Here is a 27,503-nt window from a genome sequence, read left to right as displayed (position 1 = left end):
TTATGATCCTCCTATGAACGCATAGCAGATCGTGATTTCTGCTATACCTAGCATTGCTAGGTATAGTATAAGTGATTGGACAATCACAGCTTCAAGCCTCCTAAGGAGACTACCGGTAATAAATTCAGTGAAAAAGTTTTAAAAAATATGAAAAAAAAATAAAAAATAACTTGAAATAATCCCCTTTTTATTGCCTCATTAAAAATATAATTATTTTAAAAAATACACATATTTTGTGTCGCTGCATTAATAAAAGTTGGATCTATCAAAATATAAAATAAATTAATCTGCTAGGTAAACTGCCTAATGAGGAAAAAAAATCAAAACACCAGGATTACGGTTTTTAACTACCGCAACATTGCAATAAGATGTGATCAAAACATTGTATCTACCCTAAAATGGTATCAATGAAAATGTCAGCTCAGGGCACAAACAATAAGCCATCACACAGCCCCATATCCCATGAAATGAAAATGCTACAGTTCTTGGAATATGGCAATATTTTTTTTTCTTACAAATTTGCAAAAAAAAATTTTCAACACTTACATAAAACAAAAACCTATACATGTTTGATATCTGCATACTTGTACTAACCTGGAAAATCATATTTGTAGATCAGTTTAACAATATAACTAAAATGGTAAATAAAAAAAACAATTGAGGAATTGCAATTTTTTTGCAATTTCAGCGCACTTGGACTTTTTCCCACTGTCCATCATATGATAAAATGAATGGTGTCATTCAAACGTACAACTTGTCCCGCAAACAACAAGCCCTCATACGGCTATAGGGATGGAAAAGTAAAAAAAAGTTATGGCTCTTGGAATAAGGGGAGGAAAAAACAAAAGCGAAAGAATGGAAAATCGCAAGGTCATAAAGGGGTTAAATGGGGTGTGGCATGGCCGGCGAGGAGTGAGGACGCGTCCTGGAGAGCTCCCGCTCCTATGCCGAGAACCAACCCAACCAGAGACTCACTCAGATGTCTAACACCCCGATGTCCACCAGGAGAAGCCGAGGGAGTGCGCCCACAGGCCCCACGGCACCTGAAAAGGTTCCCCACAGCATCTCCCGCTACTTCACGGGGCGGGAAAGAAGAAGGTTGCAGGAGCCATGATGAATGCAGCACGCAGGGGACAACCAGCTCCGCTGCCAGCGGGGAACAAGGTACCGGAGGTGGGGGAGCAACGTGGGAGGAGAGGAGATGATGGGGGGACCCCGGCGGCCATAAAAGGAACGGGGCAATCTCCTCATGGCGGTAACGGCACCGCTGAGCCCCTGGAAACATGCGCTTCACAGGGAGACCCCGTGGCCTGGCCAGAGAGGCCTCACACTGGTACGGCTTGTGCAGACCTAGGAAAAGCCTCCCTGAAACACCCTGCGCCATACTCCCAGGGAGATCATCATGTTATTCCCCCTGAAGTCAACTTTGCCATCACAGGTGACGATATAATGCAAGAAGGAGCGGATCCCACAATGAGAGGGCAGCTTAACCATTCCATGACACCTGCTCATCAAAATGACCTGCCGTCAGTCTTACCTCCCCCACCTACCCTTCAACTAGCAGCGACCCTAACATCACAGTGTGGACTTTCGGCCCTTCTTCCTGCGGGACAACCTGCAACACCCATAGGAGTCGATTTCACATGATAAGATTAGAGACATACCGACGAAACAAGACATGGAACAATATATTGTTCGCCTGGAATATTCTTACAAAGCTGAGCTTTCCATACTTAAGGACGATATCCAACAATATGGAGAGAAGGTTGAATCTCATGATCCGCTTCTAGCTTCCCTGAACGAAAGAGTAGAGGCTCAGGAGACTGCCATGGCTACCCAGGCTAGACAGCTGCAGACCCTAGCAGAGATGCTAGATGATTCTGAAAACAGGGGACACAGGAATAACATAAGAGTACGGGGATTACCTGAATCTATACCCCCTCAAGAGTTAAATAGCACTTTGAGAGGCATTTTCAACTCGGTATTAGACAGGCCCCAAGATACTCCACTGGAGTTAGATCGTGCTCACAGGGCTCTAGGCCCGCGTCCTAGTGAACAGGACCCACCGAGAGATGTGATTTGCCGGGTCCATAAGTATCAACTTAAAGATGCAGTCATGGGAGCGGCCAGGAAGGCAGGACCCATTAAGCACTTGGATACCCACATGCAGCTCCTACCGGACCTATCCAGATGGACCTTGCAGAGGCGCAGAGCCCTTCACCCACTCTTAGATGAGCTACGACAACATGATCTTCCTTATACCTGGGGGTTTCCATTTTGCCTCCGGGTTCAGAAAAGGGGCAGAGTGCATCGTTTGAGCCATCCTAGCGGAATCCCGGCATTCTCGGCCGCTCTGGATGTACCTGAGGTGGACTTCCCCGATTGGCCACCCTTACCGTCCCTTTACAGAATGAATGAACCTCGCAGGGGACGAGTTCCTCAACGACAGCGCCGACCCGGAAGACGTCCCAACGGACTTGGGCATGCACATCCAGGAGAAAGAGAGAATGACTGATCGAGAAGTTCTGTGATTCGGGGAGGGTTTTTTCATGAATGGATGGGGGGTTAGGGATGGAGCACCAGTTTTATTAGCAATGCAAACTTGTAGGTTGAATCCGTTGTCATTATCAGTCGATTTTCTTTCTCTTCCTCCTCCTCTCTCCCCCCCCTCCCCTTGCCCTCTCCTATGTACTCTCGAACGGCTATGTCTTCTTACTGTACACCTTCAGACACCTGGGTGGCTCGCCACTTTGTAGTGCTCCATTTTAACGAAAGGCATGATTTCTGGAAGCTTATGTTGTTTCAGATTTAAAGATTGTGATTTCCATAACACTATCAGTTCTGATGCTACAGTAGTTATACACGATGCGTGATGTGTTAACGATTCATGGATTCGGTAGATATAAGTATATATAATCTTAAGGGGTTGGATCTCTTGTTTTAGGGGTATGTGAATGTTATATCTCCATGGGGTCGGGGACCGGAGGAGACGGGTCTCCACTTCTCTTCTTCTCGTACACTTACCCCCCCCTGGAGGTGCTGTTCTGCCATTGTGACGTACAGCAATTAGTACACACCTCCTCCTGGTTCCACGTTACCTGTGGGTGTGTGCTTACTCGCACTCACACCGTTAATTCTACTGTTACTTTGCTTTTTCTAACTCTTAATTCTTTATTCACTCTTAGTGTTCAACCTATCCCCACTCTACTAGTCTCTTCCCCCTTTCCACAGCAGGCGCCGGACCTCGGAGCGGACCTACCCTTTCAGAGGAGGCCTGATTCTCTCGGCCCCAGACTGCAAATACAATGCCTGGTAAGATTGCCACATGAAAGATTACACTTGGCTCCTTGAATGTTAGGGTCTTTAATACACCACAGAAATGGTCGCATATCTTATATGGTATGCACAAGAAAAGAGTTAACGTATTGATACTGCATGAGACACATTTTAAGATTGGACATGTCCCTAATATACCCGACCGCTATTACACGACTTGGTTCCATAGCGCCAACCCAGACTCACGGTCCCGAGGTGTTTCCATTTCACTCCACAAGTCCCTCCAACATACCATACTGGATATGCTAATTGATACTGAGGAAATATACGTGATTTTGAAAATCCAGATTTTTTTCAACAACATATACTATAGCGGGGTGGTTCGCCCCCAGCTGGGACCAAATTCGAGCTGCGAGGTCCTTTTTGAAGACAGTAGCTGATTTCGCCGAAGGGGTTATTGTCATTGGGGAGACTTTAATCTGACTCTTAATCCGACGCAGGACTCAACAGCGGTGAGGTCTTACCTCTCTCTTCGCCAATTGACCTCTCTGAAAAGAGACCTTCATGACCTACATCTCACTGTTGTTTGGAGACTCCTTAACCCCAGCACGAAGGATTATACGTTCTTCTCCACGCCACATAACTCATACGGCAGAATAGATTTCTTTCTTCTCAGTCATTGCGCGTTGGCCTGGGACCCGAAATCGTCCATTCGGAGTTTCCTGTGGTCGGATCATGCTCCAGTTTTTGTGGACATTAGCCCTCCTGATTCGGGGACGTGACAGTGGACGTGGAGATTGAACGATAATCTTTTCATGTGTGGCTGACGTTAAAACTACTATAGCGACTTTTTTACAAGATCACGAACACGACGCTACTGCCATGCCTATCAAATGGGGAAACTCTTAAATGCGTACTTAGAGGGGTTCTTATTAAACATGGCTCCCGCTTAAAGCAAATGAAAAATGAAGAAATTAGAGATCTCACAGAAAAAATATTAATTTTGGAGATGACTCATAAGAATGACTTAAAGGCGGAGACGCAGTCTGACCTGATCAAATGTAGAGACGATCTGAAGTCTCTGCTAAATGAGATGTCCCGTATTCATAGAAATCGTTTTAAAAGTATATTATACGGCCAAGCTAATAAATGTGGACGCATGCTGGCCAGATTTTTACACCCACGCTGTCAGACCACATACATTCGATCCCTTCAGAAGCATCGAGGTCAGGCGACATCGAATCCAACCAAAATTCTAGACATAATGCGATGCTACTACCATACATTGTACAATATTAAGGGAAATGACCCCCCACAGCCGCCCCTGGACCCCCAACCACAAATAGAATCTTATATTCACGATACCGCCCTCCCGACATTGACTACAGATTTGATGGAACCATTAGAAGCAGATTTTACAACTGAGGAGATTGACGAGGTCATTCGGAGCACCCCGGCTGGTAAGAGTCCGGGTCCGGATGGCTTTTCCCCTCATTTTTACAAGATGTTTCCAGAGCATTATGACACAAGTCTTTAACTCCATCGCAGGCGACTCCCCGTTCGTCCCACAATCCTTAGAGGCCTTCATTACGGTAATACCGAAGCCGGGAAGGGATCCTACGGTGGTGACCAACTAGCGCCCAATATCACTCATTAACGTAGACGTGAAACTTTACGCAAAAATTTTAGCTAACTGACTAGTTCCCCTTCTACCTTTGGTTGTGCATTCGGACCAGGTGGGGTATGTGCGGGGGAGGGAGACGAGGGACGGGATAGGCAAAATCCTCATTTTGACTGCACATGCTAAGTCAAAACATAAACCGATGGCTCTGTTGTCGATTGACGCGGAAAAAGCCTTTGACCGTGTGCACTGGGGATTCATGTTCTCGGCCTTACGACTGATAGGCCTGGGGAGCTGTTTCCTACATAGGATTGCGGCTCTATATTCCAGCCCTAAGGCGAGAGTTAGGGTCAATGGCGCACTGTCAGATCCTATAGCCATCGAGAATGGCACACGACAGGGATGCCCTCTGTCGCCCCTTCTATACACGGTAGTTATGGAACATTTAGCGGTAGTGATTAGAGGGAACCCCAGTGTGCACGGTCAATGGGTGGACCGCGTTCATTACAAGGTCTCTCTTTATGCAGATGATCTTCTACTGTATGTATCTCAGCCGCACATTTCCCTCCCATCATCGATGGTGGAGTTTCAAAAATATGGTGCAGTCAGTATTTTTAAAATTAATTTTCAGAAGACTGAAGCCCTTAATATATCCCTGGGACAAGCAGAACTTACGAGAATAATGTAGAATTTCCCTTTTCGTTGGAAAAATGAAGCTATTCAATACTTGGGTGTTCGGGTTCCTACCGATATGACTGACCTTTACAAAGTTAATTACTTACCCCTCCTGGAGTCAACCCTGAAACGTTTGAAAGAGTACGGACGAAGGAACATCTCGTGGTTTGGCAGGATGAACTCCTTTAAAATGGATGTTCTTCCCAGATTTTTATATTTGTTTCAGGCAGTCCCGATTATGCCGCCAAAGGCATTCTTCCAAACCATTAGATCTGCATTGACCCGATTTGTCTGGCAGGCTTCTAAGCCCCATTTAAAGTATACCAGTCTGACTACTCCAAAGTCCTGGGGCGGTGCGGGTCTCCCTGATTTAGAACTTTACCACAGAGCCTCCTTACTAACATGTCTATTCGACTGGCAATTTGGCCTCCGTTCTAAACAATGGGTTCAATTGGAACAGACATCCTTTGACATCCCCTTGCGACACCTTCCCTGGATTTGATGTTATGACCTTACTCCAAACGACGCTGAGGGATCAACGGGCTTTTTGGCGCGAGAGACATTACGACTCTGGAATCGCATAAAAATTAAGAAGAAGTTGATCAGCGCCCTGAATCCGCTGACGCCAATTTTTGGCAATTCAGATTTTCCCCCTGGTCATTTCAGGGAACGTTTTTTAGGTTGGCTTGTGGGCTCGGACTTGCGTCAGGGACAGGTACTGGTGGGAGGAGAGATTACACCTCTGGAGACCCTACAGGAACAATTTCCCAATGGGGGGCTCTCCTGGATGGAATATAATCAGTTGAAGTCGTTTATCCAGGGAAACATAGCTGACCGCAATTCCTGCCCCCCCCCACAACAAGAATGGAAAATTTATTACAGCAGCAGGACCCTCCTTCTCATCTGATTTCTCTCTTACATAAGGAGCTCCATGTTGAGGATTCGGAGGTGATCCCGAGTTATATTCGGGCATGGGAAGAGGAGATGGGGTGTAAATTCTCGGTTGAGGACCTTAACAAAGCTTACCTAGTCACACACAAAATGTCCCCGGCTGGGGGCGCACAGGAGAAAAATTTCAAGATATTGACCAGATGGTATCTGTCCCCCGCTAGACTAAAGTCTATTTTTCCATCAGTAGAGGACACCTGTTGGCACTGTGGAACTGAGAGAGGCACACTATTTCATATATGGTGGCAGTGTTCCGCTATACAATCTTTTTGGAAGAAGGTGTTTCTGGCTTATCATAAAATTTCCGGAGATTATGTTCCCCCTTCCCCGCAAATTGCCATCCTTTCGATCCTTCCGGGCCCCATATCCGCTCAGAAGCGGAGTCTTCTCAGGTTTTGTGTCACAGCAGCACGCATGGTTATTCCACGCCATTGGCGAGAAGTAATACCGCCAACAATGGCGGAATGGGTGTCCGAATTTGCAGAAATCTTCCAGATGGAGGAACTGATGGCGGAAATGGAAGGGGACAACTCCCGCTTGATTCGTACTTGGCATCCCTGGATCATATTCAAAGAAATGGCCGGGCTATCCCAACTGGTCGAGGAGGCTTCTTAGGGGCTGGCTCAGAGGATTGGTGCCTGTCTCTTCCCTTCCCTTTCATCCCCCTCTCTCCCTTCCTACTACCCTACTACTCCTGAATGTTCCATCCTAAATTCTTTCAGGCTCTTTCCCTCTTCTTTCTTATATTTTCCCTTTTTCTTTTCTGTAATACACCCTTGTTGATATATGTTAAAGTACACTATGAATGCTCGCGACTATTATGTTAATGCATCTCCCCATTTATGTTACCAATATACCAAAGATAGTGGGAGAGAAAGGTTTGCTCTCCAGTCTATTTTATTGCATATCAGTCAAATGCTAATGTATGCTATGTAGCTGGGTTAACCAACCTACAATGCCAGTCACTTGTTTTGAGTCTGGTTCATGATGGGGTAATTGTGCTTTCTCAATATATACCCTAATTGTGAAGTTACAAGTTCATATTTCAGAAGATATGTAGGCTTTACATGAGATTGTTTATACTATGATCTTGTACAGATGGGTGTCTAACTTTTGTTATCTTGTATGCTTGCTTCCCTTGTCTACTTGTTTTTTCAATAAAAATAGATTCAACATAAAGGGGTTAAATATCTCATCCCATTTAAAGGACCTAGAGACCACTTTATTTCCCTTTGACTTAAAGAAAAAAAACCTGAAATTATTTTTCAAAAAACTAAAAAAATCTAAACCTATGTAATTAGACAGAATTCTTGTTTTGAATGACGATCAAGTACGTTTGTCTCTTGGAATCAGGAGGTAAAAATTTTCCCCTTTCGGACAGATTGGTTCACGCATTGAGATTTTTTCCCTTCTCTCGATCAATATAAGGGAACAAAATTGCAAAATGTATCCATACCCCATCCCTTCATCCACATCTTCTCCCATCCTTATGTTAAACTTGGATACAATGTATGTTTAGTTGTATTTCTTTTATTATGTAACTATGGAAGTACCCATTTACAGATCAAGCCTTCTAAAAAATATTGTGATTACCCCAGCTACTAACAGGCAATTCCAGTCACTGTCTGCCCCAAAGATTAAACAAAATTAATTTTTAGATTTGTTTTGCCACTCCAAATAAAGTTAGAAACCTCACTCTTTTTATTCCCTAACATTCTAATCTCCTCCCACCTTTTACTAAGCTGATTGCTCTGCAGCACCACTTCTCTGTCTAACCCAGTCCCTACTGAGCCTTTTCCATGCTATAATGTATGGATGGGATACTTGGCACAACATTAGAATGCTATAAAATCTTGACCTTTCCCATTGCCTGTTAAAAACCTTACCAAGCAGTGGATGCCCTAATGCTATATTAACAAATTGGTAGGGAAAGGATATTTGATCACTCTTCCATCCCATTGATATGGCTTCCAAATTCCCACACTGTACAAATCCCCAAGTTCCATTTTTCAGATATACCTCTTAAGGTACCGTCACACTAAACGATGCACCAGTGACCTTGACAACGATACGACCTTGTCAGGATCGCTGGTGAGCTGCCAAACAGGCAGATTTCACCAGCGATCAGGACCAGCGAGGACGCTGGTATCCAAGGTAAATATCGGATAACTAAGCGAGCGCGTCACTTAATTACCCGATATTTACCTTGGATACCAGCTCCCAGTGCCAGCACGCAGGTATACAAGGTACACAGCGGGTAACTAAGCGACGCTTGCGCTTAGTTACCCGATATTTACCTTGGATACCAGCTCCCAGCGTCTGCTTACAGCGCTGGGAGCTCGCTGATCGTTGCTCTTCCGCTTCCACACGCAGCGATGCGTGCTGGCCACCGGGAGACTAACGATCAAAAAACGGCCCAGGACATTCGTGCACGATCAGCGATACCCAGCGGGGGGCCAGTCGCTGATGCGTGTCACACACAGCGAGATCGCTGGTGAGATCACTTGCATCACAAAATCAGCGATCTCGCTGTGTGAAGGGGCCTTTACGTTATTTGCTCACCTACCGGCAACCAACTGTGTTCATAAATACCTAAAAAATCTCCTGAGGTCAAAGTGGAATCAAATTTCCTAATACATCAAAATCGAAGTGGAGCTTATTTGGCACCAGCTTCTAATATAATAGCACAAGTCTTTTCCCACATACAGAACACATCAGCCAGCAGCAGCGCTTATTGGTGGTGCACGCCTTGGCGATCAATCAGTAGCATTCAGATGGCAAATAGAAAATGGCACTCACCAAATGCTGCACCATACATATTCTTAACTCCATTACAAATACAAATAAGACAGCAGGCAGGGAGAGGGAGAGGAGGTAGTGAAGGACAACGGCCATTTCACACTGTCAAGGCAAGATTTGGACCGGTAGAAGTGCCTTGACAGCGTGAAATGGACGTTATTTTGCACTACCTCCTTTCCCTCTCCCTGCCTGCTGCCTGTTTGTATTCGTAATAGATTAAAGAATACGCATGTAGCAGTATTTGGTGAGCGCCATTTGCTATTGAAATGTCCTACTACCACACTAGACCAAATCTTAGCTTTTTGTAGTCTCTGATTGGAGCCTAAAGCACCCCATACACTTTAGATCAATGTCAACTGTCAAATATCTATCCGACATGTCCGATTTCACACTGCTGATAGTACTGTTTCCCAGAGAAAAGCTGTCGCCATATTTGACTGGCAATAGCCCTCTCATAGAGAAAACTGGAGTACTCATTAGGCCAAACAAGCATTTCATATGTACAGGGAGATCTGACCAAGATACCTGCCAGCCAAATAATCATCTGAACCATCGTTTAGCTGGCAGTAATCTATTGTGTATGGTGGTCTTCAGAGTCTGTTCACACATCAGCATTGAATCTGACACGTGGGCTAACACTCAGATTTCTACAAAGTATGTGGGTTATAAATAATCTAGTGATAGAGAATATATAATTGATGGAGAAAGTCCAACTTGATGGAACCACTGTATGTCTTTTTTTTAATTATTAGTGATGAGTGAACATGCTTGGATGCTAACGGAGTCAGGGGAGGACATACCGCATGTGCAGCCGGTGCGGATGCACCGGGGCCCGGAGGTGGAAGGGGGCCCCGTGGTGGAATGGGGCCCCTGGAGGAGGCTAATAATGATTGCAATCTGGTCCATTTCTCTGGCCCTGAGGCTCTGGGGGGGGGCCCTGGCCAGATGTGCGGTGGGCAGGGAGCGATACCTGCAGCTCCGCTGCCAATAGGAGAAAACGGCAGCGGAGCAGAGCAGCAGGGATCCGTCCTGTGCTTCCTGCCCGCGCTTCTTATCTGATATCATCATTCAGCGTGCTGCCGCTGTGCCATAGAGAGGAAGCTGCTGGCAATGCTGCAGCTGTGGGAAACGTGCCGAGAGGTGAGTGGTGCTCTGTGTGAGTGTGTGTGCGCAGAGGTGAGAGGTGCTGTTTGAGCGCTGTTGCTGCCCGGGAGCGTGCAGAGAGGTGAGTGATACTCTAACTCTGTATGTGTGTGTGTGAGCACAGAGGTGAGCAGTGGTGTGTGTGTGTGTGTAGGTGTTGGAGAGGGCAATGATGGGGTTGGTGGGAGTGTGTGTGTAGGTGCTGGAGAGAGCAATTATGGGGGGTGGAAAGGGCTATGATGGTGGTGAGGGAGGAGACAATGATGGGGGTGGTGGGGGAGGAGACAATGATGTGGGTGGTTGAATGGGCAATGATGGGGTGGTGGGGTAAAAGACGATGTTGGTGGTAGAAAGGACAATGATGGTGGGGGTGGTGGAAAGGGCAATGATGTGGGTAGTGGGGGAGAAGGCAATGATGGTGGTGGTAGAAAGGACAATGATGGTGGTGATGGGGAAAAGTCAATGATGGAGGTGGTGGAAAGGGCATTGATGGGGTGGTGTGGGAAAAGGCAATGATGGAGGTGATGGAAGGATGGAAAGGAAAATGATGGGGTCGTGGGGAGGACAATTATGGGAGTGGTGGGGAAGAACAATGATTGGAGTGTTGGAGAGGGAAATGATGGAGGTCGTGGGAGAGAACAATGATTGGGGTGGTGGAGAGGAAATGATGGAGGTGGTGGGAGGGCAATGATGGAGGTGGTGGGGAGAAGGCAATGATGGAGATGGAAAGGGCAATGATGGGGGTGGCAGAGGAGAAGGCAATGATGAAGGTGGTGGAAAGGACAATGATGGGGGTGGTGCGGGAGAACAATGATGGGGGTGTTGGAGAGGGCATTGATGGAGGTGATGGGGAAAACAATGATTGAGGTGGTGGAAAGGGCAATAATGGAGGTGGTGGGGGAGAAGGCAATGATGGAGGTGGTGGGAAGGGCAATGATGGGGGTGGTGGGAGAGAAGGCAATGATGGAGGAGGTAGAAAAGCAATGATGGAGGTAATGGGGGAGGGCAATGATGGGGTGGTAGAGAGGGAAATAATGGGGTGGTGAGGAGGACAATTATGGGAGTGGTGGGGAGGAACAATGATTGGGGTTGGAGAGGGAATATGGAGGTGGTGGAGGAGAACAATGGTTGGGGTGGTGAAGACAATCATAGAGGTGGTGGAGAGGGCAAAAATGGGGGTGGTGGAGACAACAAAGATGGATGTGGGGGATTGGGATGGGAGTAAGGGAGACTTATAATGGACTTACGAACAGGAGGGGGAGAAGGACATAAGATATGGATGTGAAATGAATTGGGTTGTTCGAGGAGGGTGCTAAGCCCCTGATAGGGTCCTCCCCCATCTCACAATTCATTGTGATGCTATTGGAGACTTAAAACTTATTGAGGAGTGGTGGTAATAAGGTGCATAGGACTTTATAATGAACTGAAAGGTGGAAGTGCAAGTGGAGCAGCAGCTGGAGACAGGAGCCTGTCCCTGATGTTAAAGAGTAATTAATATTCATCCTTCCCCATGCCCCCATGGGCATGGAGAGGAGTGAATATCTTTTCACTTTAATAGCAGACAGTGTTAGCTGCAGGCTAAGGCTAATACTGCCCGCATGTAAAGCCGGTGCTGCTGAATCGGGGGCCCAGAGGTGGGCCCCTAAAGGGCAGTGAACCCTGATTTCAATCCCTGCAGCTTGGTACCGGAGCGGAGCTGCAGGGATCTGATACCGTCCTGCTTCCTGCCTGGCACTTCCAGTCTGACACAGCATTGCTGGATGATGTCATCATTCATCGCAGCTGTTTCAGAGAGGAAGCTGCCGGGATGTGCTGCGGCTGCAGAGAACATGTGGAGAGGTGAGTGGGTGCTGTGTGTGTGTGTGTGTCTGCCTGCCTGCGTGCATGTGTATGTGGTGCGGTGTTTTCTGTGTGTGTGTATGTGGTGAAGTGCTTTGTGTGTGTGTGAGAGAGTGGTGCGATGCTGCCTGTGTGTGGTGCTGTGTGCGGGATAGTGGTGCTGTGTGTGTGTATTGGAGATTGGCAATGATGTGGGTGATGGAGAGGACAGTGATGGTGTGGTGGAGGAGAAAGCAATATTTTGGTGGTGGAAAGGACGATGGGGGTGGTGGGGGAGGAATCAATGATGGAGGTGCTGGAATGGGCAATGATGGGGGTGGTGGAGAAGAAAGCAATGATGGTTGTGGTGTAAAGGACAATGATGGTAGTGGTGGAAAGGACAATAGTGGTGGGGGAGGAGGCAATGATGGAGGTGGTGGGTGAGAAGGCAATGATGGAGGTGGTGATGAGGACAATGATGGGGTGGATGGTGAAAACAATGATGGAGGTGGAGGGGGCTGCATTTTACCTTTTGAGAGGGGCTGCATTATACCCTATGAAGGGGCTACATTATTTTCTGTGGCGGCTGCATTCTCTCAGGGGGCTACATCATACTATATGAGCGGAACTGCATTATGCCCTATTAGGGGGCTACAGGATATTCTATGGGGGAGCTGCCTTATGAGGCGGGCTGCATTATGCCATATGAGGGTGCTACATTATATTCTATGGGGGGCTGCATTATACCTTATGAAGGGGTTGCATTATATTTTGTGGGGTGCTGTATAATTCCCGATGAGGGGGGCTGCATTATATTCTATGAAGGGGCTACCCTAACCCCTACTACATAATTAAGACATGTACTACCTTATATTATACCCTGATTATAGCACATTTTACCACACAATTGATGGTCTTGTATTTATTTTTATGTAGCTAAATAGTGGGCCCAAGAATGATTTTCTCTTGTTGGCCCAAGGTGCTCCAGTCCGATGCTGAGTGTGTGCATGAGACTTCAGGGATCTTATTCACTTTTCTTGTACTGTAAAACCTTGAATATATTCCGTGTGCACATAACCTTACAGTAAATTGAGCAGAGTCACAGACTGAAAAATTTATATTATTGGGCAGCAGAGATTATAGTAAATGGGGGTACAGTGCTGCTTATCACTAATTAATGGTTGGGTTAGTGTCTGTATTGAGGGGAGAGACACAAGTATATATACAATATACATATATGTGACCTTGTTATTTTCAGGGCTGCGATGATCATTGTGACAAGACGAGTCTTGACTGAGAGATGTCGACATGAAGGTCTGACCAGATGTAGAAGAAACAGGAGAAAATGCTTCTAATCAGACGAGACATCAGCGGTAAGTGCCTGGATGTAGATATTATTCTGTATCTGTTCTGTGTGACTTGGAGTAATAATGTTATCTGTAATATCCCTTATTCTATATTCTCATATTTGTGAGAAATGTACGTATGCTTCAGGATTTGTTTTATCGGATGGCAAACGAAGTTTTATAGGTTCATTCACACATACATCAAAATCACAGATCTGAGAATGTTTTGTTCTGATCCAATTTTGAGGATCAGCTTAGGACATGCTCAATGCGTCTGTAATGCGTCTGTAAAAGCGCACAGAACACAGACACTGCACACGGTTACAGGAATGTAGCCTTATTATTTATAGCACAGTCTCATAGTATATAGTGTACTCACTTATTATGTATAGCACAGACCCTTAGTATATAGTGTACTCACTTATTGTGCATAGCACAGTCCCTTTGTATATAGTGTACTCATTTATTATGTATAGCGCTGTCCTTCGTTACATAGTTTCCTTTTATTATGTATAACACCATCCCTTATTAAGTACCATAATCTCTAGTTATATATATGGTGCCATCTCTTATTATATAGCTTCCTCTGCTGTAATGTACAGCACTATCTCTTACATAGTGTATTCTTGTTATTCACAGCACCCTGTTTTATCACATAGTCCCCTCTCTTAGATATAAAATCACTGCTCATGGAGCAGCTGATGACCAGACAACCAGTCCATAAGCTCCTCCTTTAGAAAAGAAGCTATCTTGTGGTACAACAGCTGTCATTGCATTATATATCTAACAAAAGAGGACGGAATGTAATAAAGACAGGGCTCTATATAATCCGATATGTAAGGGACAGTGGCGTACATAATAAGAGAGGGCACTGTGTAATAAGAGATGGCAATATACATAATAAAGGAGACAATGTAAGATATATACATGTATGTGTGTGGCGATATATATATATATATATATATATATATATAGATTAAAGAAAAATTAAAGAAAAATCCTGGTGCAAAGCCCCCCAGGCGAATATCAAACCTCAATTGTAGAATTCCAAAAATCAGAGGCAGCACACCGTTCTTGGTGGAAAAAAGAGCTACTTTATTTATTTAAAAGTTCACATCCATTTGGACCGAAACTTGGCCAAGATGGGCTAAATAAGGCCGGTTTCACATTTGCGCTTCAGAGCGCAGCGATGGCCTGCTCACGGCCGCCGCTAAGCCCCGCCCCCTGCCGCGCCTCCGCCGGTAGCTCCGCCTCCGGGCGCATGACGCTGCATGCGTCATGCGTCCCCTATCTTTATCACTGAGGACGCAGGCCGTGCACAGTATGCGTTTGGCGGTGCCTGCGTCCTTTTGACAGTGCGCTGAGCACACTGGTCGGCCTGCGTCCTCAGTGATAAAGATAGGGGACGCATGACGCATGCAGCGTCATGCGCCCGAAGGCGGAGCTACCGGCGGAGGCGCAGCAGGGGGCGGGGCTTAGCGGCGGCCGTGCGCAGGCCGTCGCTGCTCCCTGAAGCGCAAATGTGAAACCGGCCTAAAGTAGCTCTTTTTTCCACCAAGAACGGTGTGCTGCCTCTGATTTTTGGAATTATATAATTGCAGCTGTGTCACCATAAAAGAGGGGGGCCCTGATACATTTCTTGCATAGGGGCCCCAAGCTGTTAGCGCCCACCCCTGAACCGAGTGATTTCGACGTGCTCAAAAAATATGTTCAAGTCTCCATGCCTTGTTAGGCAATCATCGATGTGTTGTGGATGTCGAACAGCGGTGAGACATGCTGGTGCAGGGACTCGAACATATTATGTATGTGATTTCTATAAATGCTTGGGACTTATATACTTGCAGTCATGTGCAAACTAGATTCTCCTTTGCTTCTCTCCACAATCACTTGAAATAAGTAGAGGGGATTAAATTACTGCAGTGCGCAGGAGTCGGGAAAGGTCAGAGAGGCCAAGTGCCTACGCACTGCAGTACTTTGCTCTGCCCTCAACAGGGCAGCTAAGTATGCCTGGGCAGGAGCGCGATGCTGGGGAGCCATGAAGCAAGCAGGAGGGCGGCATCACAAAAAGATGGGAGGAGCCGGACCAGGACCTGAGACACCCATCAGACTGGACCGCCCTGCAGGTAAGTATAATAAAAGTTATTTTTCCTCTATTGTAGGGTGGATGGGGGGCTTATCTACAGCATTATAGAATGCTGTAGATAAGCCCTGAGAGACGGTGGCTGTAACTTGTACAGGCCAAACCTGGTGAACTCACTCTGCAGGTTCTTTGGAATAAACTCTGTCCCAGAGTTTAATATTGAATTTGTCAAAGTTTTTTGGGAAACAAGATTTGTAAAAAGTTATTCCCCAAAAAAATACACTCTCCTCTATCCACAGAATTTTAGTGGAACTACGGAACTGTATTTAGCAATGTGGAATGAGGATCAAACTAAATTAATTAAACATTTTCAACCAATTTAGGCAAGAACACCATTATCAGAGCCATTTTGTGCTCAATGTTTTGGAGGGTACATGAAGAAAAAAAAAGAAAAATGAAATGACTTGCACTTCATTTGTGTTTTGGACCTACTTCTAGCACTAATCCAAAATGTTAACCAAAACCCTGCAGTGTAAAATGGCCTTACACAATGGTACTATTAAGCTGGCAGAGTCATAACCAGGGCACAGAAATACTTAGTGACCGGTACAATCTTCTAAGCTCCCAGTGGGAAAAAGTCATCAAAGACTAAAAAAACGTGATTGTACATTTATATTAGTGATTCTCAGCTTTTTTCATACATTTACTCAACACATGGATATAGATTACAGATGATATACTAGTAGAGGCAGTAGCGTACCTACCGGGGGGGCAGAGCTCTGAGGGGCCCACTGAGCTTCGCTACTGTAACTGTATCGGCATGCACAGCGCGCCCATACAGTTACATTCTGCGGCAGAGCAGGGAGAATCGATCTCCCTACTCTGCCGCCCAGCCGCTATGGGCCCCTGAGAAGGCGGTGGGGGACCCGATGCCAGCAGTGGGCCCCCCACCTCACAGCCAGCAACGTCGTTATGAGCTTTTCTGTGCGCACAGGACCTGTGATGAGGTCACAGGAGGGGCGGAGTCATTGGGTCACATGATCAGGGCTTCAGCACAGGGCTCTGCTGTGCTGGTTGTCATGGTGCAGGATGAGGTGAAGTAAGTTTCTGTGTGGAGTCAGGATTGGTTTACAGGGTGGATATAGCAGAGCTGTGTGTGTATGAAGTGTACAGAGCGGTGCTGTGTGTGTAGAAGGTGTACGGAGCAGAGATATGCATGTATGAGGTGTACAGAGGAGCGGAGCCGTGTGTGTATGGGGTGAGCAGAGCTGTTTGTGTATGTAGCGGAGCCAAGTGTGTACTGGTCAGGGTGTACTGAGCAGAGCCGTGTGTGTACGGGGTGTACAGAGCAGAGCCGTGTGTGTACGGGGTGTACAGAGCAGAGCCGTCTGTGCACGTGGTGTACAGAGCAGAGCCGTGTGTGTGCGGCGTGTACGGAGTGGAGCCGCGTGTATACAAGGTGTATGGTGCGGAGCCGCGTGTGTACGGGGTGTGCGGAGCAGAGCCGTGTGTGTACAAGGTGTACAGAGCGGAGCCAGGTGTGTACAAGGTGTACGGAACAGAGCCACATGTGTACAAGGTGTACGGAGCAGAGCCCCATGTGTACAGCATGTACGGAGCAGAACCACGTGTGTATATGGGGTGTGGAGCAGAGCTGTGTGTGTATAGGGGGTATCAGGTGCAGTAATAGGGACACATACGGCAGCAGTGGCTCAGCATTGGGGTATCAGGTGCAGTAATAGGGACACATACGGCAGCAGAGGCTCAGCATTGTGGTATCAAGTTGAGTAATATGGACACATAAGGCAGCAGTGGCTCAGTATTGGGGTATCAAGTGCAGTAATAGGGACACAAACGGCAGCAGCGGCTCAGCATTGGGGGATCAGGTGCAGTAATAGGGACACATACGGCAGCAGCGGCTCAGTATTGGGGTATCAGGTGCAGTAATAAGGACACATACGGCAGCAGCGGCTCAGCATTGTTGTATCAGGTGCAGTAATAGGGACACATACGGCAGCAGCGGCTCAGCATTGGGGTATCAGCAGGATAATGGGTTTGTGCAGGTTGGGGATACATGGTGATGGGGCTGGAATATGAGAAGTGAAACGTGTCGTTGTTGTATTCTCTGTAGCCGAGTCCTGGCTGGAAGAGTTGTCATGTCGGTCTGGGCTAGATGGAAAAGACGTGAAAAGTGACCGATTCCATCAGAAAGAAAGTCAGCGGTAAGACACCAACTATACCTGTGCAGTAATCACATATGTTTTGTAGGACTGGTATTTACCACTGACCATATTGCGGTAATATCCATGTTGGTCTTTATATAGGGATTATTTTCAGTAACAGCGCAGTCATCTCCCACATCCACTATTAGGGTGCGTCACTGAGTTGTAATCAAAGTTACCTAGTTAGGGGCCCACTCAGAAGTTTCGCCCCCCTGAACCGAAACCCTAGCTACGCCTCTGAGTAGAGGTATATGACATGTTGTATAAAGAAAACAGTCAGAGCTGAGAGACTTCATCATGGCCCAGTCTATATAATGGTCTGTTGATGACAAGTCAGGGAAATGGAACTGCAGCTGAAGATTATGCAGAAATATATAGACAACATGTCATTGTGTCATGCAGGGTTTTTTTTTTTTTTCTGTCAGTGCGTACCATGATGTCTGAACTATAAGGAGATCAAGTACATTCCAGGTGTGGTGCTCCTCATAGATTTTTTTGTTTTGATATGTATGAAAACTACCAAACCAACATAAAATAACTTGCATATGCTTTATATTGTATCAATGTGATATGGATAAAATGGCCTATTAATATAATATAAACCCTGCTATTCAGGTTCCATCTTTCTCTCTCATACCTACATGGGACTGCTTGTAGCCACATAAACATATATAATACACAAATCATCAAAATTTCTGCTAAAAGTGGATTTAAAATGTCTAGATTCTTCTGTTAAAATTGTTAAAATGTCTTTTTTGTCATGTAAAAAAATCATACCAAGAAGAATTATTTCAGAAGTTTGTCCACCTTTAATGTCACTCATAATCTGTGCAAAAATCCATTGAGAAAAAAGAAGCATAATTTTGAGGAAAATAAAAATAAGAAAACTACATTAAAGTGATTGCATAAGTGTAAGCACCCTCTTATAAATGAGGATGTGGTTACAGTCATGGCCAAAAGTATTGACACCCCTGCAATTCTGTCAGATAATACTCAGTTTCTTCCTGAAAATGATTGCAAAAACAAATTCTTTGGTATTATTATCTTCATTTAATTTGTCTTAAATGAAAAAACACAAAAGAGAATGAAGCAAAAAGCGAAACATTGATCATTTCACACAAAACTCCAAAAATGGGCCAGACAAAAGTATTGGCACCCTCAGCCTAATACTTGGTTGTACAACCTTTAGCCGAAATAACTGCGACCAACCGCTTCCGGTAACCATCAATGAGTTTCTTACAATGCTCTGCTGGAATTTTAGACCATTCTTCTTTAGCAAACTGCTCCAGGTCCCTGATATTTGAAGGGTGCCTTCTCCAAACTGCCATTTTTAGATCTCTCCACAGGTGTTCTATGGGATTCAGGTCTGGACTCATTGCTGGCCACCTTAGAAGTCTCCAGTGCTTTCTCTCAAACCATTTTCTAGTGCTTTTTGAAGTGTGTTTTGGGTCATTGTCCTGCTGGAAGACCCATGACCTCTGAGGGAGACCCAGCTTTCTCACACTGGGCCCTACATTATGCTGCAAAATTTGTTGGTATTCTTCAGACTTCATAATGCCATGCACACGGTCAAGCAGTCCAGTGCCAGAGGCAGCAAAGCAACCCCAAAACATCAGGGAACCTCCGCCATGTTTGACTGTAGGGACCGTGTTCTTTTCTTTGAATGCCTCTTTTTTTCTCCTGTAAACTCTATGTTGATGCCTTTGCCCAAAAAACTCTAATTTTGTCTCATCTGACCAGAGAACATTCTTCCAAGAGTTTAGGCTTTTTCAGGTAAGTTTTGGCAAACTCCAGCCTGGCTTTTTTATGTCTCGGTGTAAGAAGTGGGGTCTTCCTGGGTCTCCTACCATACAGTCCCTTTTCATGCAGACACCGATGGATAGTACGGGTTGACACTGTTGTACCCTCGGACTGCAGAGCAGCTTGAACTTGTTTGGATGTTAGTCAAGGTTCTTTATCCAACATCCGCACAATCTTGCGTTGAAATCTCTTGTCAATTTTTCTTTTCCGTCCACATCTAGGGAGGTTAGCCACAGTGCCATGGGCTTTAAACTTCTTGATGACACTGCGCACGGTAGACACAGGAACATTCAGGTCTTTGGAGATGGACTTGTAGCCTTGAGATTGCTCATGCTTCCTCACAATTTGGTTTCTCAAGTCCTCAGACAGTTCTTTGGTCTTCTTTCTTTTCTCCATACTCAATGTGGTACACACAAGGACACAGGACAGAGGTTGAGTCAACTTTAATCCATGTCAACTGACTGCAAGTGTGATTTAGTTATTGCCAACACCTGTTAGGTGCCACAGGTAAGTTACAGGTGCTGTTAATTGCACAAATTAGAGAAGCATCACATCATTTTTCGAACAGTGCCAATACTTTTGTCCACCCTCTTTTTTATGTTTGGTGTGGAATTATATCCAATTTGGCTTTAGGACAATTCTTTTTGTGTTTTTTCATTTAAGACAAATTAAATGAAGATAATAATACCAAAGAATTTGTGTTTGCAATCATTTTCAGGAAGAAACTGAGTATTATCTGACAGAATTGCAGGGGTGTCAATACTTTTGGCCATGACTGTATGTATAGAATTAGCCAAAACTTAAATTAAATAGTAGATAGTAGACAGATTATTCTGATTAACCCCATATAAAAATTTGCTGTAATAGTCGGATTTTCACTTAAAGTGTTTACAACTCAGCAAAGAGATATCACTGTTGAAAGTTATCAGTCAGGGGAAGGGAACAAAGATATACCATGGAACACTGTGAACATGGTTATCAAGAAGTGGATTAAATTTGGCATAACAGTGACATTTTTTAAACATTTTGAAAAAACTTATATCAAGTCTGCCAAGAGTGTGGGAAAACATTTTATGGTCTGTTGAGACGACCAAGATTGAACTTTTTGGCAATTGTTCCAAAAAGTATGATTAGCGCAAAGCCAATGTGGAGCAAAGTCAGAACTGCGCATAACCAAAGAACACTATACCCACAGTGAAGCAGAGTGGAGGTAGCATTATGTTTTGGGGCTGTTTTTCAGCAGCTGGAACAGGAAATTAGTGAAGGTGGAAGCTAAAAAGCTGAACAGGAATTTAACTTTAAATTACCTTAACCACACCCTGAATTAACTAAAGAATGGCTTTGCCAGAAAAAGATTAAAGTTTTGGAATGGCCCAGCCAGTGCACAGACCTGAATCCAATTGACAATCTGTGAGTTGACCAGTAGAAAGGAGACACCCTCGCAATCTGACAGATTTGGAGCGCTACTACAAGGAAAAGTGTTACACACCTGTCCCTAGTCTGGGCTCTGCTCCATTTGACCTGGTCTATACAACTTCTGGTTCTCCATGTTGGGCTTTGCAGGTGGACTGACATGGTTCCATGTAATGAACTGCCTGGACCTATTTAAGGGCTTCCAAAACAAACACCCAGGCCTTGGTATTGAATCTAAGACTATACTTGAAGTTTGTGTGTGCACAGAAACCTGGCTGCAGGATGCAGGACAATCTCCTCTACATCAGCAACTTCTAGTGCTTCTTGCTACTTGTCTGCGACTTCTAGTGTCTCTGGAGTTCTGTAGGCTACCCATCCCCAGGTTTCCTGGACCACTTCCATGTGTCCAGGACATCTTCTTGGTTGTGTGCTGCTTCCTTAGTTGCTGTCTCTCCCATTACTCCAGAGTGTTATCTGTAACCTGTTGGCGGTTTCCTGCACTCCACCAGCTTGCATGTGGTTTCCTGTCTTCAGCTTCCCTGCAGTTTCCTGCACTTCACCTGTGATTTCCTACCATCCTCCGCCTTCCTGAGAATTCCTGCACTCAAGGTTGGACTGGCCCACCAGAGGACCAGATTCTCTGATGGACCCTGACACTAACATCTGCTGGACAGTGAACATAAGTCACGTGTGCCAGCAATGTGCATACCAAAAACTCTCCCCTGTTGTCTTACTGGGCAGATAAGTGACAGAAAATGTCATCAGAATGCAAGAGCGCTCTGTTACTTACCAATAGTGTGCCGCAGTCTGCAGAAGTCGAGCGTGTCAGCTGTGTTATCAGTGACGTGCGCACTGCTCTCTGACTAGCTCTGGGAGGAACCACGAGCATGACTTCCTCTCAGCATCTATGTCATCACCAGGGCTGTAGAGTCGGTAAGCCAAACCTGCGACTTCGACTCCTCAATTTCCCTTCCACCGACTCCGACTCCACGACTCCGACTCTGACTCCAACATATATTGCTTATATTTAAGTGAAAAATTTATTGTAGTACAATGTGAACATCAGACATTTAATCATTTTTATGATACAATAATCAAGACATTTAGATAGAACATAATATATTTATTGGAATACAACTTTAGAACACAAAAAACTGTAATAAATTGTAAATATGTAATACACTATGTAATATTGATTACATATATATATATACAGTATATATATATATATATATATATATATATATAACACTATGTAATAAACTATGTAAGTGGCAAAAAACAGTTTTCAACAAAAACATACAAAATAACATTTGTGCAGTCTATGAATTTGTACTAAGAAATAGAATTGCCTCCATCAGATCCTCCTTCATAGATGACCTAAAATCTGACCTAATAATTTTAAGGCCAGAGAACAACCTCTCTACACTAACTTGGGTTGGAGGCAAAGCCATAACCACATGGACAACATCTCCAACAATTTCCAAGTATAAAGGAATTACCTCATGTCAGTTTTGATGAACGGTTGAATTTTTCTTTTTATTTGAGAGCAAGTGAAACATTTTGCTGAAATATGGTCAATCTGCTTGCTATAGGAGATGGAGTGAAATCTTTTTCCTTGCAGCAATGCTTTGCCTGCTCCATATCATCCAAATACTTGTCAAAGTCAAACTCCTCATCTGATGAGGATGAAGATATGGCAGCAGTAGCACTGTCAGGACCCAAGTCCTCTTGCGCCTGGCAGTCCTCCTGTAGGCCACTCATCCTAACTGCTACCTCAGTCAGAGCTTCTTTTCCTTTAGTAAGCTGTTGATCATCAAGCAATATGCGATGACTTGGGTCCACATAAACAGCTGCCAGAAAAATTTTATTTTCCAATAGCTGTGTCTCTCTGCATTTCATTGAAGCAGAAATGCCATCTGCGATTAAATCTCCTTATTGGGACAGGCAAAATAGCAAGTTCTTCCACTCCCTTATGAAAATGCCAGGAGTAAAATCCTCAGCTTGTAATTTTTTAGTCACGGTAAATAGGTGATTAAGCAATTCCTTCAATTCAGCCACCTGTGTCCATTGACCTTCATTTAGGGTTACCTGAGGGTTCGCCATATCTATAAGAAACGGTTTTAGCCAGGATCAAAACTAGGGGGGGGGCAGAACCTCATACTGTTCTGCAGAATCTCATACTGCACACCTCAGCTGCTGCAGAACCTTATACTGCACACCCCTACACTTGAAAATAAAGCCTGCACCTTAAGATGTGGTGAATGCAGTCTATTTATTCCAACTATCAATTGATGTTGATGTGTTACTGAAGACGAGCAATGCCTGTCCTGGGCGCCCTTTTGGGCAGCTATGAGGTGTACCTGACTGGTGCTAAAAAAAAGGAGTGTTAGTCTGTGTGCTACCCGGCTTTCATTCTTTTTTGGTACAGATAAGATATGGATAGACAGATATGGATAAATGGATAGATAGAGCAGATTTCTAATCTGCTTTTGCTATTGAAAACATTATCTATGAGCTCAAAAACCTTTCAGGTGATGCGTTTTTTTTTAAAAAGCTGATCTGCTTTTGCAGCTGAAAAACGTATCCTCAAAAAACGCAGCAAAAACGCTGTGTGTGAATGTAGCCTTAGATCAGGAATAGAACAGCCATTTACAGGACATTTCAAACCTTTCCCAAATTCCTATGAAAAAATATTCAGCACATTCTGCATTGAACTACTGTACCCAATTTATTATATATTTTAGGAGTCGGAGTCGGACCATTTTATACCAACTCCACCAAAATGAGCTCCGACTCCACGACTCCGACTCCAACTCCACAGCCCTGGTCATCACTACTCACGGCTCCTCTCAGAGCTAGTCAGAGATCAGTGTGTGCGTCATTGATAACAGCTGACACGCTCGCCTGCTGCAGACTGCGGCTCATGATTTGTAAGCAACAAGAGTGCTCTTGTGTCCTGATGGCTTTTTATGACACCATGCTTCCCTGCATAGAACAAGCAGAGAGAGGGGAGCAGCTCTTGATAAGGCCAACACTCACTGGCGACACTGCGCCCAGTGTTAGCTTTGTTTTTGTTCTCTTCTCCCCGGCTGTACAGCACAGCTCAGGTAATGAGCTGTGCTGTCATCCATAATGCGTGCTCCCCTCACCCACAGTGTAAGCAGCAGAGGGATATAGATGACTCCCTGCTACAGCTGCAATGGTTGAAGAAGGTCCCCCCTGCCAGCCTATAGTAAGTGTAATTGGGGACCTTTAGTCTGGGGTGATAGAAGGGGAGGAGCTAAGTTACTTAGGGGTGAATGAGGGCCCTATTACCTCATCTCTCCTTTCACTACTGACTGACTGCACCCCTCCCACTATATCACCCCTGACTGAGCCCCTCCCCCTGTATCACCCTGACTGCACCCACTCCCCCTGTATCACTCCTGACTGAGCCATCTCCTCTGTTTTACCCTGACTGACTCAACCCCCTCTCCCTATATCATCCCTGCTGAACCCCCTCCTCCTGTATCACCCCTGACTGCACAACCTTGTAGCAATATGTTATATGTGATGTGGCCTCTAGGGGTCTCACTACGTTGACGTGTGTACTATAAAGAACTTGATGGTTAGTTGTTGTTAGCAGACATCTTGTAATGGAGGAATGCTTCACAAGTCTCATGTAATAAAAAGCCTGCAGATATCCAAGGAGTTTGATCCATGACAGGAAACAAATAACAGAACAAACCTCCCCCGTATCATGCCTGACTAAGCCCCTCTCCCCCTGTATTACCCGATTGACTGTGTCCCCACGCCTTATATTACCCCTGACTGCGCCACCTCCCCCTGTATCATGCCTGACTGAGCCCCTCTCCCCTGTATTATCCTTGACTACGCCACCTACCTCTGAATCATCCTGACTGAATCCCTCTCCCCTTTATTACCCCTGATTGACTGTGTCCCCCCTTCCCCTGTATCACCCTGACTGTGTCCCCTCCCGCTATGTCACCCTTGACTGCACCCCCTCCCTTAGTGTCACCACTGGCTGTGCCACCTCCCTCTGAATCACCCTGACTGAGCCCCTCTCCCCCTTTATCACCCCTGACAAATTTTTCTTTCCCTACTACTAACAAAATGAGACCCTTCATAAAAAGTTATGGCCTTATAGGTGGCAGAGAGATTTCTGTAAAAAGAGTATGGGGGTATATGAGGAAAAGCTCTTTCGATATTACTCCAATGTCATACATAAGTGATGTAGGACCACCACCACTATAAGAGGGGACATTCACATAATGTATTTGCTGCAGAAAATCAAACAGCAAATTAACAGCGGAAATATCCACATAGACATTGAGCAGATATTGCTGCGTTTACTACTATGTAATGTCGCACCTTTACTACTGACCTGATTCTTTGTATTGCAAAGGATGAAATTGGTGGTGAATACTTACAGCATAAATTGACACATTGTTCATGTTAAATCTGCATCGGTCAATTCCCACCGTGGATTTTCTCTGAGTATAGAAGAGATGTCATAAAATCCCATCCACTACACTGGTGCTATAACACATTGCCTTAGTGGCTAATAAACACCAGGGGACATTTATCATTGAGTTTGCATCAAAATGTGGTCGCCCCAACCCCTGCTATAAAACTAAGACGTGTACAACCTTATCACATGTGTTATGCACTGATATTAGCGTGTTTTACCGCACAATTGGTGGTCTTGTATTTATTTCTATGTAGCTACATAGTGGGCCCCTGGAACCTGGGCTTAGAGTATCCATCTCACCCATTGAGCCCCTTCAACTTCACATAACTAAGAGTGGTAAAAGATTGCCAATTCTAGATGTAGATGACTGAATACGATCATAAATTCAAAGTATTAGTTTAAGGTGATATTAAGGCTGGGTTCACACGTAGCGGAACTCCCACAGAAGTTACCACGAGAATGCCTATGCAGCATCAGTAGTAAAAAGATTTAATGTTAAAAATAATACAAAATCGTGTTATATTCACCTTCCGACGTCCCAAGGCCTCCGCAATGCTCCGGCAGCTCCTGTTCCCAGTGATGCATTGCGGCAATGACCTTTGATGATGTAGCGGTCTACAGCATCGCGAGACCGCTACAGCATTGCGAGACACGACGTCAGCAAAGGTCATCGCAATGCATTACTGGGAACGGGAGCTGCCGCGTGTATTGCTGAAGCCTGGGGACGCTGTGCGGGACATCGGAAGGTGAATATAACCCGATTTTTATATTTTAATTCTATTTTTTACAGGGATATGGTACCCACAGAACGGAGGACAGTCTCCTCTCCTCCGGACCGTGGGTACCATCCGTAAATGTTCTGTAGCGCTCCATTAGTTACTTTTGGGAGCATTATGGAAGAGCAATAACACTATTGGAGATATTTTGGTTGCTATAATTAGTTATATAGGCATAGCTACAGCCATGGGAAATATCTAATTGCCAAAATTATTTTTGGGGTCCTTTAGTTGACATTAATATAATCAGGGTCACTCAGCTTGGCACATTTTTTTAAGTGGCCATTTTGTTTGTGGCATTATTATTGTCAGGGGATTTTTTTGTTTGGCAAAATTATTATTAGGAACATTTTGTGTTACACTAGTTACTTTAGGGAGCACTGTATGGTACAAATATTTTCAGATGAAAAGCCATATGGCACTAATATTTCTGAAAAGCAATATTTTAGCCACTGGGTAGCACAGAGTGAACAGTATTTCGAGTTACAGCAGTTTTGAGATTTTTGGGCTACAAATGCGAAGAGACAAAGATGTATGTTCACAAAATTCTGCAGAGATTTAATATTGCTGAAAGAAGTGTTCATTGGTCTCTGGGCCTGATGAAGAAGAAAAGGAAAAATAGACCCGCTTCAATAAAAGAAATAATCATCTGGGAGTAACTGTTGTGTGAGAACTGCAGACAGTGTACAACTGATAACTGCCACCACTATGTGCTCACTGTATGGTAATAATGTTGGTTTTCGTACAGTGTTTCTAGTTTTATGGTGGTATTAATCAGTCACTTTGTGGCAGTATTATTTAGTGGTATTGTTGTAATAATTCCACGTTTATACTGTTTTTAGAAAAGGGTAATAACAACATTTGTAAAAATATGAAAAAAATAAAAATGTAGAAAAAATTATGAAAACATGTTTAGCAATTAAAATGATTGTTTTTCCGTACAAAACAAAAACATACACAATTGGTATTGCCACACGTAGAAAGACCCGATTTATAAAAACTGTTCTATTATTTAACCTGTGGTAAATACTGTGTGACTATTTCATCATACTAACAGAAACAATTGAATAAAAGGTGATCCAAAAGTTGTACCGTATATGAAAAAAATGATC

At 44.7% G+C, this 27,503-nt stretch overlaps 1 protein-coding gene across 1 annotated transcript in view; it reads right to left on the bottom strand.

The window, feature by feature from the left end:
• MELTF (melanotransferrin) overlaps window positions 1–27,503 on the bottom strand; it is a 207,836-nt gene that overhangs the window by 145,678 nt on the left and 34,655 nt on the right. The gene's annotated exons all lie outside the window — the stretch shown is intronic.

The sequence above is a fragment of the Dendrobates tinctorius genome, unplaced genomic scaffold (assembly GCF_039654945.1).
Source record: "Dendrobates tinctorius isolate UK_male_01 unplaced genomic scaffold, ASM3965494v1 ptg000060l, whole genome shotgun sequence".
Lineage (NCBI taxonomy): Eukaryota > Metazoa > Chordata > Amphibia > Anura > Dendrobatidae > Dendrobates > Dendrobates tinctorius.
Note: the sequence above shows the minus strand (reverse complement) of the source record. Positions and strands in the feature narration are given on the sequence as shown.